The 17,022-nt window shown below is 48.7% G+C and overlaps 1 protein-coding gene across 3 annotated transcripts in view; it reads left to right on the top strand.

The window, feature by feature from the left end:
* The window catches only part of Nfatc1 (nuclear factor of activated T cells 1), a 113,801-nt gene that overhangs the window by 81,502 nt on the left and 15,277 nt on the right, over positions 1–17,022 (top strand). The window lies entirely within an intron of this gene.

Genomic DNA, 17,022 nt, shown 5'->3' with positions numbered 1-17,022 from the left:
ACACTGCCCACTGGGAGTGGGTTCAGTGGTGTTTTCCAGCTTGCTCAGGGTGTTTATTGGAGCTGGGGACTCCCTCTGAGGCCAGTTGGTCTCCCCAGATGTGGGCTGTTTCCCGGGCCAGGTGCAGAGCAGCACATCTGGAGCAGGTCCAGCTCCCTGCTGCACCTGGACTCAGGTGAGGCCAGGACCATGCCGGGGCTTGCTCAGCTCCCCATCTCCAAGGTTGAAGTCTTGCAGCCTCTCAGCTACTCTTCCCCATGCCTCTGCCTGTGATCCTGATGATCCTTTTGTTTCTAGGGGACCCTTGAGAAGAACGTTGGAGAGGGTGCTATGTCCTGGGTTCTGCACCTTCTCCTTGACACCTCAGGTGTAGGGTGAGTCGGATTAGCGATCAGAGGATATTCCAAGCTCCCTGCGGACAGGCCCAGTGGTGGCTCCCAGGCACTTGGTTAACAAGGATCTTACATTTCCCTCCAAATTCATAACTTAAAGCTTTGGGGGAATGACTCATGCAAAAATTTTGCTGAGAAATATATTCAGCTTTTGAACCTTGAACCCAGAGTCTTGCTCCGTGCCACAGTTGGTAGCCATGTTCATCTGCCCCTGAATAAGCCCTCCAAGCCTAATGGGAGGTTCCTGGCCCCCCTGGGTCTTCTCTTTGGATCCACGTTGAAGGACTGCTGCTGCCCTTATCGACAGCTCTATTTACACATAAGTGCAGGACTAGAACCACAGTGACGGTGCCCAGTGCCGCTTCCTTAGCATGAAGATCCAGCCCGTGTTCCTGGTACCTGTGTCTAGGGTCCCGCCTTCTGCTTTGCCTCAGGGAGTGCTGGTGTGGGCCTGTGAGATCATAGTCATCTGGTCAGAGGCAGTGTGACCGGCCAGCCCAGGACTCCCACATCTGGGCAGTGCCCTCTGGCCCAGAGACAGGAAGTCGGTCTTCGCCAGGTTTCCCTCTGACCCAGAGGCCACTGTGGCCGACATCAGACAGAGCTTTGTTGTGGGCATGGGATGAGAGCAGGTGAGGTTTCAGGGAGGGGGACACTGTGTCCAGGAAGCGACACAGCAGAACTCGGGACTAGGGCTGCCCACATGTGGCCGGGATGTATTTTGTTGAGTTTTGCTGTGTCCCCGAAAGACCATCTCAGAGTCTCCCATGTTGGGGTGCAAAGAAAGAGTGCTGCTTCAGAAAACAGAGAACCCCTAAAGGAAATGAAGTTTAGGAAGAGGAGCCGAACATTGGGCGTGGGTACCTGTCCTGGATACTGTGTCTTTTTCAGTGGGTCTTAGTTTAAATTCCCTGGGGAAGGAACAGAGAGAGAATAGAAATCACCACAAAATCTAATTTAGAAAGTCAGACTCCATTTCCCCCCAATGCCCTTATTTAAAAGCAGTCAGTCATCAATTTACCCAACAGGGAGAGGCACACTGGGGAAGACACTCTTTTTATTTGAAAGTAGGAAAGTTGGGGGTAATCATCTCCCAGTCGTTAGGCTGGACCCCTGGGACACGTGAGGAGGTCAGGGCAGAACGGACTTTAGGCTCCTGCTTTCTTCTGGGATCTCCTGCTGCAGCTAGCGGGGAGCCCTTAGCCCTACCCAGAGCACGTTTGGTCTCCGATACAGTCACTAATGGAAGGAACACAGGGACAGACTGGTGACCTGGAGGTCCCCAAGCTGCAGAGTACAGGGCGAGCAGTCGAGGAGTGTTGACTGACTTCCACCCAGCTCTGCAGCACTTAGGGATCCCCTCTAACTGCGTCTGTGGGCTTCAGGGGTTCACACAGTGCCAAGCTGTGGCTGCCCTGCCTGAGAGGAGGGGGGCAGGGAGAGTATTTACATACTGGTTCTCATGTGGTTTGTGGCATTGTGATTTTGTTTTCTGAGAACAGAGAGAGAGAAGGCAGTACTAAAATACGATCTCCAGTCTTTGAGAATGCATAGCACGCCAAACACACAAATTCTCAGCATTGGCATCATGGAGACATCAGGGAGTTAGTGCCCATGTGAACAAACAGTACATGGTGTGCCCCACGTTGGGTCTACAGGGCCACACATTAGATTTGCAGGGTGGCACACCTCTCAAATGTCTCCTTATCTCAAGGAGTAATTTAAATTATGGACAGAAACAAACCTCACCTTTTCCAGGAGTCTTTTTTAATACCTACTCTGAAGTTTTGCTGAAAATGTGTTTGGCCCATTCATAAACCTTCAGTGTGTTTTCTTGTTCCAACCATCTGCATAAGACTTAGACTTTTAATTCAAACTTTTCATGGTTTAGGTTTTGAAGGTGTTGGCACAGTGGCTCTCACATTATTTTAAATACAGACCTTTAAAAGGTCCCACCAAAGCTTCCCATGAACTGTTTTTATACTGTTTGCTTAAATGGCCTGTCACTGGCCTGAACTGTGGGACAGCGTTCCTGTTGTGATGAGCCCTCTCAGTTGCGTGTGTGAGCATCTCCCTTGCACACAAAGCTCCCACTTCAAGCACATCTGGAAACTCCTAAAATACCATGAGGCGTATAGGGTTTGTTCCCACATCTGTGCAGATGGGACCCTGCCACGAAACTGCTGTGGTGCCACGCAGTCAGCCTGCTTCCAGCTCTGTGTCTGTGGCTGCAGCAGCCGAGAGGCATTAGCTTCTCAGTCTGTTGCTGTGCCATGCCTGCCCCCCCACACACACTTATGGTGACCACCCTGCGGCCTCTGCCACAATCAAGCCTTTCAGCTCCATCAGTGGCTGCCGGGTGTCCAGAAGCCTAGATGTCATTAAAACAACAACAGGTAGACCAGACAGCCCAGCCGTGTCTGCCGGCTGGCCGAGTTTCTTCACCCTCCCCTTCTTTCCTGAGCTTAAGCTGCTCTGGAAGAGAACAAAAAGCTTTCCTCATGGAAAGTTTGAGTAAGCTGGCAGCGTGCCCAGGCCCAAGCCTTCCCCGTTGCTAGCAAGATGATGGCAAGAGCGTGTATACAGCGATCAAACACACCAAGTCATGAATACTGCGGACACAGGCCACCCCATGACAGATAGGAGAAGGAATTCAGCCATGCATGCATCTCACCGAGTCAATACTTCATGCCCTGGGGTTCCTGCCTGTGAGTTGGGAGGCACAGAAATTATACCACACGCCGCCACCACCGGAGTCAGAGACTGCTGGAGGCAGTGTAGACCAGCCGGCTGCATAAGTAGCTTGTTGGAGTCCCCGAGGGAGGGATCTCCCAACATTCACGAGTTCACTGGGCCCAGGCCTGTAGCCGCTGCTTGGTGGGGTTTCCAGCTGTTCACTGCAGGGTGAACAAGCCAGAGAAGGCTGTTTCCCAAACCTTGGTGCACACCACAGGGTACCAGGCAAGCAGACGTTGGCTTAAATATTTCTGTTGATATCTAGGCGCATGCCTGTAGATCTGCACTGAGTGTCAGGCAGTCACTACCAGGAAACCTTCTGGGAAGGACCAGGGTTAGTGTGTACTCTGAGACAGAGAGAGGCACGGCTCGGGCACAGGGTTTCTGCCATCCGGGAGCTCCGCGCCGCTTCCAGGCAGGCAGACGCAGCGGTGGTGAGGACTCGAGGCTGTCTGCTGAGTCAGGCTTTCTGAATGGGGTGTGTTTGGCCACCGTGGACCTGTCCTGGCGCTGCTGCTCGATGGCGGCCTCTAACCTACGGTGTCATGATGCTTTCCTCAGAGTCTGTGCTTCTGCAGGCAGGAGGGGAGGAGGAGGGCTGTCCCGCTGCACAGGGGCTGTGAAGAGTTGGAGTGGAGGGTCTGCTGGACTCTGCACTGTTTCCAGTTACATAGCTTAGATGGTGTACGTTCTATGTAGAGTGCTTGGAGTTACCCTGTGTTTTAATTGTGGTGTCATCCTATGGTCCTCTGTTTTCTGCCTACCAGGAGGGGGAATTCAAATGTGTTGCTTTCAGCCATTATGAACAGTCTACCAAGCTAGTTTTCTTCCTTAAATGGGGAGTTTGTGGCATCGTTCACTTGAAGTAAGACAGCATGGTAGAACAGAGAAAGCTAGAGGCAAGAGCTAGAAAGACTCCGTGGGCCTAGAGACTCTGCTAGTTAGTGCCAGAGAGCTTTCAGAAACTCCAGGCCAGGAGGAGGCTCAGACACATCTTTGAGGTGGCTGTGTGGGTGTGTTTGCGGCACCTTCTGTTTCTCACAGGCAAACTCAGCAGCAGCCACGCGTTCGTGTGTGTTCTGTGGCTGTGATGCCAGGTTCTTCTTGTTTGGAAACAGTGCTGTCCTCCTCCTCTCGAAGGGTTCAAACCCTCCCAGAGCCATCCTAAGGGCGGGCGTTCCTCCACGTCTCTCAGTTTATGCGGCAGTGTGTTTGTTCTGCAATCCCTGGAGTGTCTTTCTTCACACGTTCTGTTGATTCTGCAGATCTGTGAGCCAGGGAACAATGGGCCACTATGCTGGCTCCGGAGCACAAAACCATCAAGCGCGGGTGGTATTGAGAAGTATGTCCACCACATTCCAGGAGTCGAGTGGTTGGTGGCTGTCAGGAGTGTGGCGGTCTCTGCCATCACTGTTCCTGAAAACTGGCAGGGCCCCTTGCTCAGCTGGCTCGCTCCAAGCATCCCTGCTGCTGGAGCCACAACACTTGTTTGAAGAATCTTTTAGATGCCAGAATGTGTTCTTGCTTCCGGGATCCGGGGCACCGAGGGGAGCCAGGGTATCCAGGGGAGCCGAACAGTTCTTTACCCAGGTGGAGAAGAACACTGGTGGCTAGAAAGGTAGTGAGCGCCTGCCCACCGATGCTAAAAGCATCACCCTCAGCCCAGTTTGAAGCATGATGCTGACATGCGAGAAGCCTGCTGGCAGCGATGCATGAGAAGTGTAGAACAGCCGATGTAACTTCTCACGCCTGCCCCATCCCGTGAGCAGGAGAAGACGCCATTTCTCACCTCTCTGGGCACGAAAGGCAACTGGAGCTTCTAGACATGTCACTTGACAGTCGTGAGCAGCAGATCTGGAACCCCAGCATACTGTCATCCTAAGGCTCAGCTCCACCATGGAATATCCTCCACAGAGACATGCAAGCAAACACTCTAGATCTCTGGCATGAGCTGGCCTTGGGAGCCATGGAGGAGCCTACTGTGTGCTGTTTTCTTCACCTCAGAACTTCTTCTGGTTCTCTGAGGGACTCTGCTAGCCTGGCAAGGGTGGCAGGGGGAATGGAGGTAGAAGTTCCAAACAAGGGCAGAGGTTCTCAGTATGTCAACTGTCTCCCCAGGGAACCTCAGTGCTCTCAAATCTGCCGACTCTCCACATCTGGAATCTAGAGATCAAAAGGGGAAGGTGGCAAGCTGAAAAGCATGTGCTCAAGAAACCCGTTTTATCTTGGAGTCCCCCACCCCCAGGCTTTTCCCACGGCGCAAAGCCAAGACAAACTGAGAACTTACACAGTGAGAGAGGCTGGACTTCCCTAGAACCCAGTGTGCTGTCTGAGCTCAGGTTAGTCCCTAAGCTCACTGGACAAGTCCCAATCTCAGGTATGATGGGAGACAACTGCTGCTGGCTAACTCGTGGTGACGGTGATGAGGAAGCTACTCAACACTGTGATGTCAGTGGGCAAGCAAGAGCCTAGCCAGAGCAGCCAGCCCAGGGTCAGACAAAAACCTGGGACCATCCTCGGAAGCCTGGATAACTGCAAATGGATGTATATGCTCTGGAAAAGAGGCCAGGCACTCTCCTCTGCTGCCCCAAGACCACACAAGCAGAAGAGAAGTCATGCTGGCCTGCATCCTGCAGTTAAAGGTGTGGCTGAGCGTGGAGCATTTCCTGATGAACGCTGGAAGATGTAACGGCTCAGGACTTAGAAAAATCTCTTGATTGGACCAACCATGCACAGACCAGCAGCTCTTCAGACCCAAGTCTGAGCCCCAGGAAAGAGGCCTACCAAGCAAATAAGAATTTCTAGAAAGGGAACAGAAAACTGAGTATCACCACACTGCAAGGAATACAGAAGCTACAGAATTGGTCCGGGACAGTCAGCAGCCAGATAAACAAGAAGCAAATGCCCCTACAGCAACAACTCCCAAAGGATGAAAGCCTTAACCGAGAGTTGCTGTTATATATTACACATAGTGCCCAATCCTAAGGGAAAAAAAAAATAGGAGATATGCAAATTAACAAAAAATACACCTCATATACAGGAAAACTACACCAGTGAGAAATGCCCCTGTGTAGCAAAGGCTTTAGATCCGGCTATTTAAACATATTTAAAGGACTAAAAGAGGCAATACTTAAATAGTTACACTGAAGTATGATGACCTGTCTCACCAAATAGAGAATATCAACAATGACACAGACTAAACCTTAAAAAGACACAAGTAGAAATCCTCGAATTCTTGGATTTGAAAAGGTCGACACTTGAGCATTTCCTCAAAGTGCTGAACAAACAGATTTCAGGTGGAAGAGAAGAACCAGCAAACTTAGGGACAGATCAAACCATTATCCAGTCTGAGGAACTGAAAAAAAAAGGAGGGTGGATAAGACTGAGCAGAGCCTGTGACTCCGTGAGGAAGGTGCCTGCTGCCAAGCCTGATGACCTCCATCCCTGGGAGCCACAGGGTGGAAGGAGGCTCTTGCACGTTGTCCTCTGACCTACACACACACACACACACACACACACACACACACACACACACACGCTGTGGCACACGCACACCCCCAAACTCTGCACACACAAAATAAATGAACACATGTAAAAATTAGTTTTCAAAAGTAAGCAGAGCCTTAGAGACTTGGGGACAGCACAGGGGTGCAGACAAAGCCTGTTGGGGTACATAAATGCTGGGGTAGGGTGGTAGGGAAGTATCTGGGCAGATAGTGGGTGGAAACATCATAAACTTGATGTAAGCCATTCTAGACATCTGTAGAGGTTTATGAACTCCAGATAAGATTAATTAAAAGAGATTCACACTTAGATACATCATGACCAAACCGTCCAACATCAAAGAAGGCAACCCTGAAAGATGCAGGACGAAACTTCGAGATGAGTGTCATAGATGCAAAGATACAAGGGGACTATACATTCAACCCCCTGAGAGAAACTGCTGACCAGGAAGACTTCTGACAAAACTAGCCTTCAAAAATGAAGGAGAAATACGGTTGTTTGTTTGTTTCAAATGAACAAAGATACACAGAATGTGTTGTCAGTAACTCTGACCTACAGAAATACTGAAAGCAGCCAGACAGACTGAGAACAGGTTCATGCAAAGAAGTCAAAAGTACTCGTGTGTCAGTCAGGTTTCTCTAGAGGAACAGAGCTAATAGGATGGGGTGTGTGTGTGTGTGTGTGTGTGTGTGTGTGTGTGTGTGTGTGTGTGAATTAAGTCATCTTTGAAATAGTAATAACAGCTGACTCACACCTGAGAGCTAAGAACCCAGTAGTTACATGGTCCTGGAGGCTGAGTGACTCAGGGTAGTCCCACAGTGTCTGTCTCACTGGGGGGTGAGACAGGGACCAACAACCAGTTCAGTCCACAAGACTGGTTGCTTCAGCAGTCCAAAATCTGGTTCTAGAAGCCTGGAAGGTTTCTAGGGAGCCACTGGTCCCTAGAGTATCGTGAAATCTTGTAAATCTGATATCAGCAATAGCAAGGCAAGTTAACTCAAAGGAGGCAAAAGGGGAGGTCAAGTGAGCAAACGAAGATATTCTCTTCCTTCTGCCAAACCTTTTCTATCTGGGCTGCTAGCAGAAGGTGCCACCCGCAATAGAGATGGGTCTTCCCATGTCAATCAAAGCAATCAGAACACTCTTGGGGGTTGGGGGGTGTTCCTGACTCCAGGGATTCTAATTTGTAGCAAGTTGACATTAAAACCAAACATAATACCTGGTAAAAGGTTATATAAAAAAAAGTGATGCTACCGTATTTTAATTTCTTTCTTCTGACTCAAAACTGTATAAAACAATGACTGCAAAACTGCTTGTGGACTTACAATCTTAAGAGTACATCATTTATATGACTGTAATATACAAAGGGGTAGGGAAGAGCTGTAGCATATCAAAGTATTTATACACCACTAGGAACTAAATTAGAACAACCTGAAATGACAAATGGCCAAGTGGTCACAGCAGCACTGCATTAAATGTAAATGGACTGAGCACTCCAATAAAATGACAGAGACTTTCAGACTGGATTAGGAATGAAACAAAATAGGATCCATCTATGTGTTACATATAAAGGATATACTATCGATTTGAATGTAAAGTAACAGCAGGCTGAAAGTTAGTGATGGAAAAGGGTGTCTTACCAAAGAGCCCCAGAGCAGCTGCGCTAATGTGAGGTGCAGCCTTTTTTTTTTTTTTTTTTTTTTTTTTTTTTGTGGCTGATGAATGCCTGGCCCAGGCTTGCCTATGAAGAGGTTTATTTAATCATCATTGGAAAGGCAGGGGCGCGGTACTAGAGCAGGCCACTTGATGGGGGGAGTCCATCTTAGCTGTATCCCATCATGACAGAAATGTATGTATGTGGATGGAAACACCTCACCAGGCACACAATAAATCAGAGAGAGAGACAGAGAGACAGAGAGACAGAGAGACAGAGAGACAGAGACTGGGACTCCACAGGCCCTTCTAAAGGACAGCCCGCCCCATCACATACTGGATCCATCTCCTAATGGCACTACTTCTCACTACCACCACCTGGAAAACAAGCCTCGATTCACAGAGGACCTTTTGGAGGCTCAATTAAACGACAGCTAAGCCAACTAATACCAGATAAAACCAACTTCAAGGGGGAAAAATGGGCGTTACTGTAAAAATACAGTGATGGTAATGTTCCTTTGAAAATTTTATAATTGCAGTCATAAAATGCTACATACAATACTGCCCCATAGGAAATAAAACAAAAATTATAGAACTGAAGGAAGATGTAGACCCCCAAAATTGCTAGATGTTGCAGTAAAACAAAATAACCACAGAGAAAATCAGCAAGGATGTAAAACAAGCCTGAACCGAGAGACACACATAGAACCTTCTAGAGAAGAATGCATGGAGGAGGTTCCAGAACAGAGTTCTTCCTAGGATATAAAGCAAACCTTGGTGAGTTTATAAATATTGATTTTTGAAGAACCAAAAGATTACTCTTTGAAAATATAAACATTGATAAATCTGGTGTTTGATAAAGAAAAGTTAGAAATAAAAGGTGAAATTCCCACTGGTTCCTTAGTTGCTAACAGGATTATAAAGAAATGCTATAAATAACATGGCACCAGCAAATTGGACAACCTGGATAAAATGGAAAAATTCTTAGACACAAATTACCTAAACTTCCTCAAAAAGAAACAGAAGGATATGAATAGACCTATAGCAAGCAGAGAAAACAAATTAATAATTTTAAAATATTACCATAAAGAAAAGCGCAGGCCCATACAGCTTCATTGGTAAATTCTACCAAATGCTACAAGGAGTAAAATAATACCAGTGCTTCATAAGCTTCCAGAAAACAAAGAGGGAGCACCACCCTGCTGATTCTTGATTATAACGTTATATAAAAATCAGAGGAAAACATCACAAATGACCCAGAGACAAATACAGGATGTGAGTACCTAAGCAAAAACCCATAACAAACTGGGCCTGGTTGACAAACTTAAATAAAAGATGGCACACTGTCACTAAGTGAAATTCACCTCAGTAATGTGATGTTGGTTTTGCGCCTGAAAAGCAATGTAGACTCCCACCTGGGCAGAATAAAAGCTAAGCATTGCCCAGTCATCTCAACAGATGGAATATCCCATCCCATACAATCCAAGCCCTTACCTGATGAAGATCACCAGCCCACAGTGGACATCACACTCACTGAGAAAGGTAGAACCCCAGTCTCCTAGGACAAAGAAAGAGGTAAGGAATCTACCTTCACATACCATTTGGCATTGTTCTGAACAGGCCTGTGCAATCAGGCAAGAAAAAGAAAAAATTAGGGAAAAATAAGTAAAATGTCTTCCTTTGTAGATACATGACCCCCTATGTAGAAAATCCTAAGAAATCTGCCTCTGGAAGAAAACAAACCCAATATTCAAACCTGTAACCCTGGCACTAGGAGTGAAGGGTGAAAAGAGAAATCTCGCTGGGGCTTGTTGACCATCATCCTACCTCCGGATTCAGTGAGAGAGTAAGGCCAAGAGTGACAAAGTAGGACACCTCCTTTGGCCTCCATACATGTGCACAGACACTTATTCTTACACACGCACATACAGCAAACATACACCCTCACACAAAAATAAAGCCCATACACAAAAGAATTGCTATAGTTCTTGAGACAGTGTGGCTCGGGCATAAGACATATATACCAGTGGAATGGGATCCAAAAATATATGTTTAGATTGATGGTAAACTGGTTTTTGACAAGGATATTAAACCATTTGTTGGGAATAAAGACAAGCCCTTTAAGCAAATGCTACTGTATCAGTTGCATATCCAAATGCAAACAAACAATCAAAGAAAATACATCACCACACATGCACGCGCGCGCACACACACACACACATACAACCTCAGTTGATTGTAGACTTAAAACTTTTGAGGAATGTGAGAAAAAGACTGCCATTGGGTTAGACAAAGACTTCTTAACTATGACATTAAAAATACAGACCATAAAATAAAAACCTGACCAATTGAACTTCATCAAAATTCAGCATTGTTGTTTCAAAAGACACCACTGAGAAAGAGAAAAGAAGAGCAATGGCTGCCCAGTATCACACAGCTGTCTGGTCAAAGACGCTGCCCAGCATCTACAAGGAATGCTTGCAGTTCAGTCCAAACTGCCAGTGATTGGAAAGCCATTTCTCCAGAGATGTGTAGTCATCTTAAGATGCCTTGATGAAGATGATGGTTTGTCAGTATTGGGCCACATATAAAAAAAATGATCCACAAGGTTATGTCACTTGGGGATGTGACACTATGACCCCTGTAGTCTGTATAGGTGTATTCTGTAATGTCATCACAATGATGAAACTACCTAAGGACATGTTTTCCAGATTATCTCTCCATGCCATTGAGTAATACATGATTACATGTCATTAGTCATTAGGGAATGCAAGTTGAAAATCATAGCAAGATTTCATTAGTGTGACTGAAATAGCAAACTTTGTAGAAAACGTTGGGAAGTGGAGTCCTGACTTATCACGGACAGGAGCAAGGTAGAATAGAGACTTTGACAACTTCTTAAAAGCTAAAATGAGTTTACCATTCTACCCATCTGTTTACTCCTAAATGGCACAAGTGTTTTTGGAATTCTTTAGAATAGGCAAACCCTGGAAACACCTGCAGTATCCAGCAACTGGTGAATCGTCAGAAGTGCGGTACTCCCATAGATTCAAGAAACAGACATGGGGTCATGTTGGGCTCATATGGACTTGCAAGCCTGGAGCTGAGTAAAGAAAGATAGGCAAATGGGTCAGTCCTCTACGGTCTGTTTATGTCAACTGTCTTTGGAAGGATGGGGCAGAGATCCACCATAAGTGAGGACAAGGAAGCTTCCAGGGATGTTCTGAAACACTCATTAGATCACATAACTTCAAGCTGGATGTGGTAGCCCATGCTTGTAATCTAGAAGGCTAAGGCAAGGGATTGTTGTGAGTTCAAGGCCAGCCTTGCCTACACAGCAAGACCCTATCTAAAAAAAGAAGAATTTAAATAAAAATAAATCTGTCAATTTACTGAAATATCACTGGATGGTACCTCTGAAGCAAGAGCATTACAATGTATATAAAATACTCTTTCAGGAATCTGACGGGACCAAGGTTGCAGAGTACAACCTTCTGACTTTGTAAGCGAACTCGCTATGTGACCTATAGAGAGCTTCACTGCGGCCCTGTATACATGGCATAGAGCACCTGCCTTGTGGTCCTGCTCAGAGTTGCACTGCTGTGTCTTATCTGGGTCTTTCTCTGACCTCCTTCCTGGACTGTTCTCTGTGGGGTCTCCCACAAAGAGATGGGAACCGGTAGGTGGAGGGGTGTGACGGACGGCCTGATGGTCTCATCTCACCCCCTTGATGAGAGCCAAACTCAAGTGCAGTTTTGTGAGCTCTGTCAGCCGTTCAAAGTCCTCGAGGCCAGAGGAACAATGGCAAGCCGATGGTGTTCATGCGGTCTCTCCACACCATTCTTCAGTGTGTTAGAAGAAATATCCTCGCAGCATGTGAACCAACTTTGGTGGCAGACATTCTCGTGGGAAGTAAGCCCACGGGTCCTCATCCCTGACTAAAGGATCACTTTGAGAAGATAGGCAGAGGGTGGACGCCTCAGTCCAGGTCTCTTGGCACGGGCTGACTGAGCTTTCTGGCTCATCTGGTGTCTCTGATGTCATTTTGGTTGGCTGCATGGAATTTTGAAAATTCCTTTACTGTGTTCAGTTTTAGGCTTTTTTTTTTTTTTTCAGTTTTAGTTTTGAAACTGGGTTCTTCCTTCCTCCTAGATTATGGAGTAGCCACCAACACTTAGGGGAGTCTGTCTCGCCAGTCCCCAGGTCTAACAAGTCCGATACACAAGACAATAGGCCAGGCATCCAGGCCCACAAGAGGTTATCTATCCGCCAAGAGGCTTTGTTCCCAAGCCACAGACAGTACAGGGACTGTCCCAGTCGCTCCCTGGGAGGGGTAGCCTTATCAGCCCTGTTCCCACACTGCGAGGTGGTCTCCTCAGTCTCAGCCTATCCCTATCAGGTCTTCCAGCTGCTGCTTCTGATACGGCAGGAGGTTGGGGTCTGGAAAACACAGAGGACCAGGCTCTGGACCCTCCCAGAGCAGGCTCATTCAGGGAAGTGGGAGTGGGTCCCAGCCTGATGGGTACTGTGTCACCTGATAGTCGTGTGGGTCACCGGGGCTATGCTTCAAAGAGCCAAGGCTGCATTCACAAGTGACGTTCGAAGACAGGGTGATCTGCTGTACCCCCTTTCCCAACCCAGGACTCCTGCTTTTAAACCACCCGCTTCTTAAAAACCCCGTCCTCTGTTTCTGCCCATAAAGTGGACGGGTCTAGAGTTCAGTCTCACATGTCTCCACAAATGACTTTACCAGGCTGGACGTTCACCCAGCAAGGACTGGAAAATGCATGGCAGAGGCTCAGTAGCAGGGGCTCGGCAGCAGGTCACTGCCGAGCGTTCAAGCTGGGAGGAGCCCTTCACCCAGACACAGAGGCCGCCTTGATGACAGGCTGACTGGGCGCAGTATTCACTGGGCTGTGCCTTCAGAAGGATGGAGGTTGGGGGCAGGGGCGTGTTTGTGTGTGTGTGTGTGTGTGTGTGTGTGTGTGTGTGTGTGTGTGTGTGTGGACGAGTGCGTGCACGTGGGTATGTTGCGGGCACAACTCCGTCGCGTTGGTTCTGCATGCTGGTTGCTGCCCTTGGCCAAGCTCCCTGCTTTCACAGCATCAAACTCAGACTCGCCTGCCTGTGCTCTTTCCCGTTTTTTCCACGGTAGCTGTTACCAGCAAGCTGCAAACTACCGTATATCACTCCAGTTTAAGAACCTAAACTTTAAAACAAATTAAACTCTTGTTGACATTGTAATAAAACTCAGAACGAAGCTGAATGGCTCAGTAAAAGGGAACTTCAATTATTTTTGTGGATTTCAGATTGTTTCCCGGGTTCCCCAGACTCCGGCGTGGGGAAGTTATTTCCTCTTGGCAGATGGCTGGAGAGAAAAAAAGGTGGAGGGATGGCTGGGGTGAGGTGGCAGGCGCTGGCGAGGTCTGGGGAGAAAGCCAGTCTCAGGCACCTGGATATTTGCTCTGGCCTGATCCACAGCGTCTGGAGTCAGGGGTGCGGGGATGGGTGTGGGTGAGTCAGGGGTACAGGGACGGGTGGGGGTGAGTGAGGGGTGCGGGGATGGGTGGGGGTGGGGAGGGTGAAGACTGGAAGGTGTGGTGACTTGGAGCCTTTGGTGTGTTTTAACTGAAGAAAGGAGATCAGATGTTTGTCAAATCCTGTGTGCTAACTAAGTGGTCCTGCTGGGTTAAGAGAAGCCAAAGGCAGTCTGCCTGCCCTTCTTGTCCAAACCTGGTGAATGTCCAAACCTGGTACGGCAGCCCCTCATTTCCCTCTGTCTCTCTGTCTCTCTCTCCTCTGTGTGTGTCTGTCTGTCTGTCTTTCTGTCTTTCTGTCTCTCTTTCTCTCTCTCTCCTCTGTGTGTGTCTGTCTGTCTGTCTTTCTGTCTCTCTCTCTTTCTCTCTCTCTCTGTGTCTGTCTCTGTTTCTGTGTGTTTCTCTCTATTTCTCTGTGTCTCTGTGTGTCTGTCTGTCTTTCTGTCTCTTTCACTCTCTCTGTCTCTCTCTGTGTGTCTGTCTGTCTGTCTCTCTCTCTGACTCTCTGTGTCTGTCTGTCCCTCTCTTTCTGTCTCTCTGTCTCTCTGTGTGTCTGTCTGTCTCTCTCTCTCTCTCTGACTCTCTGTGTCTGTCTGTCCCTCTCTTTCTGTCTCTCTGTCTCTCTGTGTGTCTGTCTGTCTGTCTCTCTTTGGATTCTCCTTGTCTCACCCTTTCTTGCCCTGTCTCATTTCCTATGTGTGTCTCTCTCTTTCTTTATCTCTCATTTATACCATTTCTTCCGTCAGCATATTAACTGTGATGTTGGATTTTTTTTTTTTAAATATCTTTCTCTGACTGAATGGAAATAGCTTTCCCCAGGATTGAGGGCCAGTTTTCCATCCTTCACGCTGTTTCCTGTTGTGGCCATGCAGAGTTAAAGTGCTGCCCCACAGCATGTGGATGGAGGGCAGGCAATCCGTTAATCTAAAGAACATCTCTTGGGAGGTGTGGCTGGGCGGGGGTAGCTCTTACCTGAGTTCCAAGCCAGGGGTGCTGGCCTCCCCATGAGACCCTTGTGGTCCCTTCCCCAGCAAGCCACTTCCTGTCCCCTCCTTCTGCTTCCTGTTTCTCTGCTTTCAAGGCCAAACTGGAAATGGGGTTCATGACCTTCAGTTCATAATGTGCCAGCGTTCCCGAGGCACCCTTCGTGGACTCGACTCCACTTACAACTGGTGTTCTGGGCCCAGGTTGCCACCTCTCCCAAATCTAGCAGCTGGGCAAGCCAAGAACTGACCAGTCAGACAAGGAGCTGGCCCTGGGTCCCAGGTGGGCTCGCAGCCCCGCAAATGCCCTGTGCACCCATCTGGAAGCCGGCAGGCTCTGGACTTGGCTCCCTGCAGGACCTGTGCAGACATGGGTTTCTCTTTCAGCAGCCTGGTGACCAGGACTTGATTCACTCAGAGGTTTCTGATAGAACCTCTGAGTGTGCTTCTCTGTGTGGGCAAACCTTGACTTGGCGCCTACTGTTTGTGAAGAAAGAGAAATGGAGATGGTAGGGAGCCCCTGAGCTCGGCCATGTGCTCCAGAGGCCCCAGCTCCTTTCCTGGAGTCTGTCTCTCTACCTGGGGAGTTTCCCCTCTGTCTCCTTTTCCTTGGAGCTTATCCCTGTCTCCGCCATCTCCTCACCTGGGGGTTCTTCTCTCCCCAGTCCCCTCACTCAGAGATCCCTGTCTCCCTGGTCTCTCCGCCAGGGTCTCCGCCCCCCCTGTGTCTTCATCCAGAGTCCCTCTCTTCTCACTGGAATCTCAGTCAAGGAAGCCAGGCACACACAGTGTGTGGTCTGTGGAAGCTCCTGTGCTGCCGAGGTCAGGATGACGCATTGGCAAACCCTCTCAGAATGCCTCTGGGCCTCAGACTGAGTCCTGGTGTCCCAGGAACTCATCATTTGCTGCCTGCATGTTGGTCTTTATTCTGAAGATGTGTTTAAGGTTCCTCAGATATCAAATGTGAGGGCGCAGAGAAGGAATTAATGCCAAAACTACTGGACACTGTCAGCAACCCTTCAGGAGAAATTCCACAAATGCAGACAAGACATCGATCACAGAGCAGCAAGGGCAGTGTGACGCTCAGATGCACTGTGAAACCTCACTGCATCTCTAGTTCCAAGCCTCAAGGAAGGAAGCGAGTAGGATGATCTGCTGCCACCCTGGCTTCACCCCTGCAGTGGTGCCCACACTCCAGCCCCGGTGCAGAGTGTCCCACACTTCACCCCTGCAGTGTTGGCCACACTCCAGCCCCGGTGCAGAGTGTCCCATACTTCACCCCTGCAGTGGTGCCCACACTCCAGCCCCGGTGCAGAGTGTCCCACAGACAGGTGCAGTTATTACCTATCAGTTAGAAAACCAGAATCCAGTCTTGGGAGCTAGATCAGCCATTCAAGTGCTCACCAAGAGGCTCCGAGTCCATTCCCCAGTGCCCACATAACACCGAGGCTCACAGAGATCCTTGTAATTCCAGCACTAAGGAGGTAAACAGACAGACAGATGCCCAGAGCTCACTAGCCAGCCAGCCTAGTTTTCCTGTCGTGTTTCTGTCTCAAAATAAGTTGATGGCATTGAGGAACAACAACTGAGACTGTCGTCTGGCCTCCACATGTGTGTGTGTCCGCATGTCCACATGTGTGTGTGTCCACGTGTCCACATGTGTGTGTGTCCGCATGTCCACATGTGTGTGCGCACACACAATATTCCTAAGCCTCTTTGTCCCTGCCATTGCAGGTCTATGAAAGTATTGGATCTCTGACCCCTCAGAAAGCTGGGTGGATGTGGTGGGAATATTTTAAACAAGGAGAAGTTCAGCATCCAAAATTGTAACAATGGGTGACAGGGAGGACAGTGCTCATTGTCCCCACGAGTCAGGATTAGATTCAGGCTCCTGCTTTGGATGCGAAGGATCTGAGATCACAACCAAACAGGCATGTTAGATGAGTGGGTGGGCTTCCCAGAAGACCCCAACTCTCTGTTGGCATGGGAGTAGGGCTTGTGATGAAGGTGGAGCTCTGAGGAGCGGCCCCTCTCCCAGCCGGGCTGCTAAGGTGTTACACACTCCCACCTAGGTCCCTGGAAACCATGCTCCGGGCGGGGGGCGGGGGGGGGTGATCCTTGAGACCCGTGGTCTTTGGGAGCCAGGGTCCTGCAGTGAGGCCTGGTGTCCGGCCTCACGCTAGTGGCATGCGTTAGCACACAAAGTCAATTAGAGCA

The sequence above is a fragment of the Peromyscus leucopus genome, chromosome 19 (assembly GCF_004664715.2).
Source record: "Peromyscus leucopus breed LL Stock chromosome 19, UCI_PerLeu_2.1, whole genome shotgun sequence".
Taxonomy (NCBI): domain Eukaryota; kingdom Metazoa; phylum Chordata; class Mammalia; order Rodentia; family Cricetidae; genus Peromyscus; species Peromyscus leucopus.
This window is presented reverse-complemented; position numbering and strand designations above follow the sequence as displayed.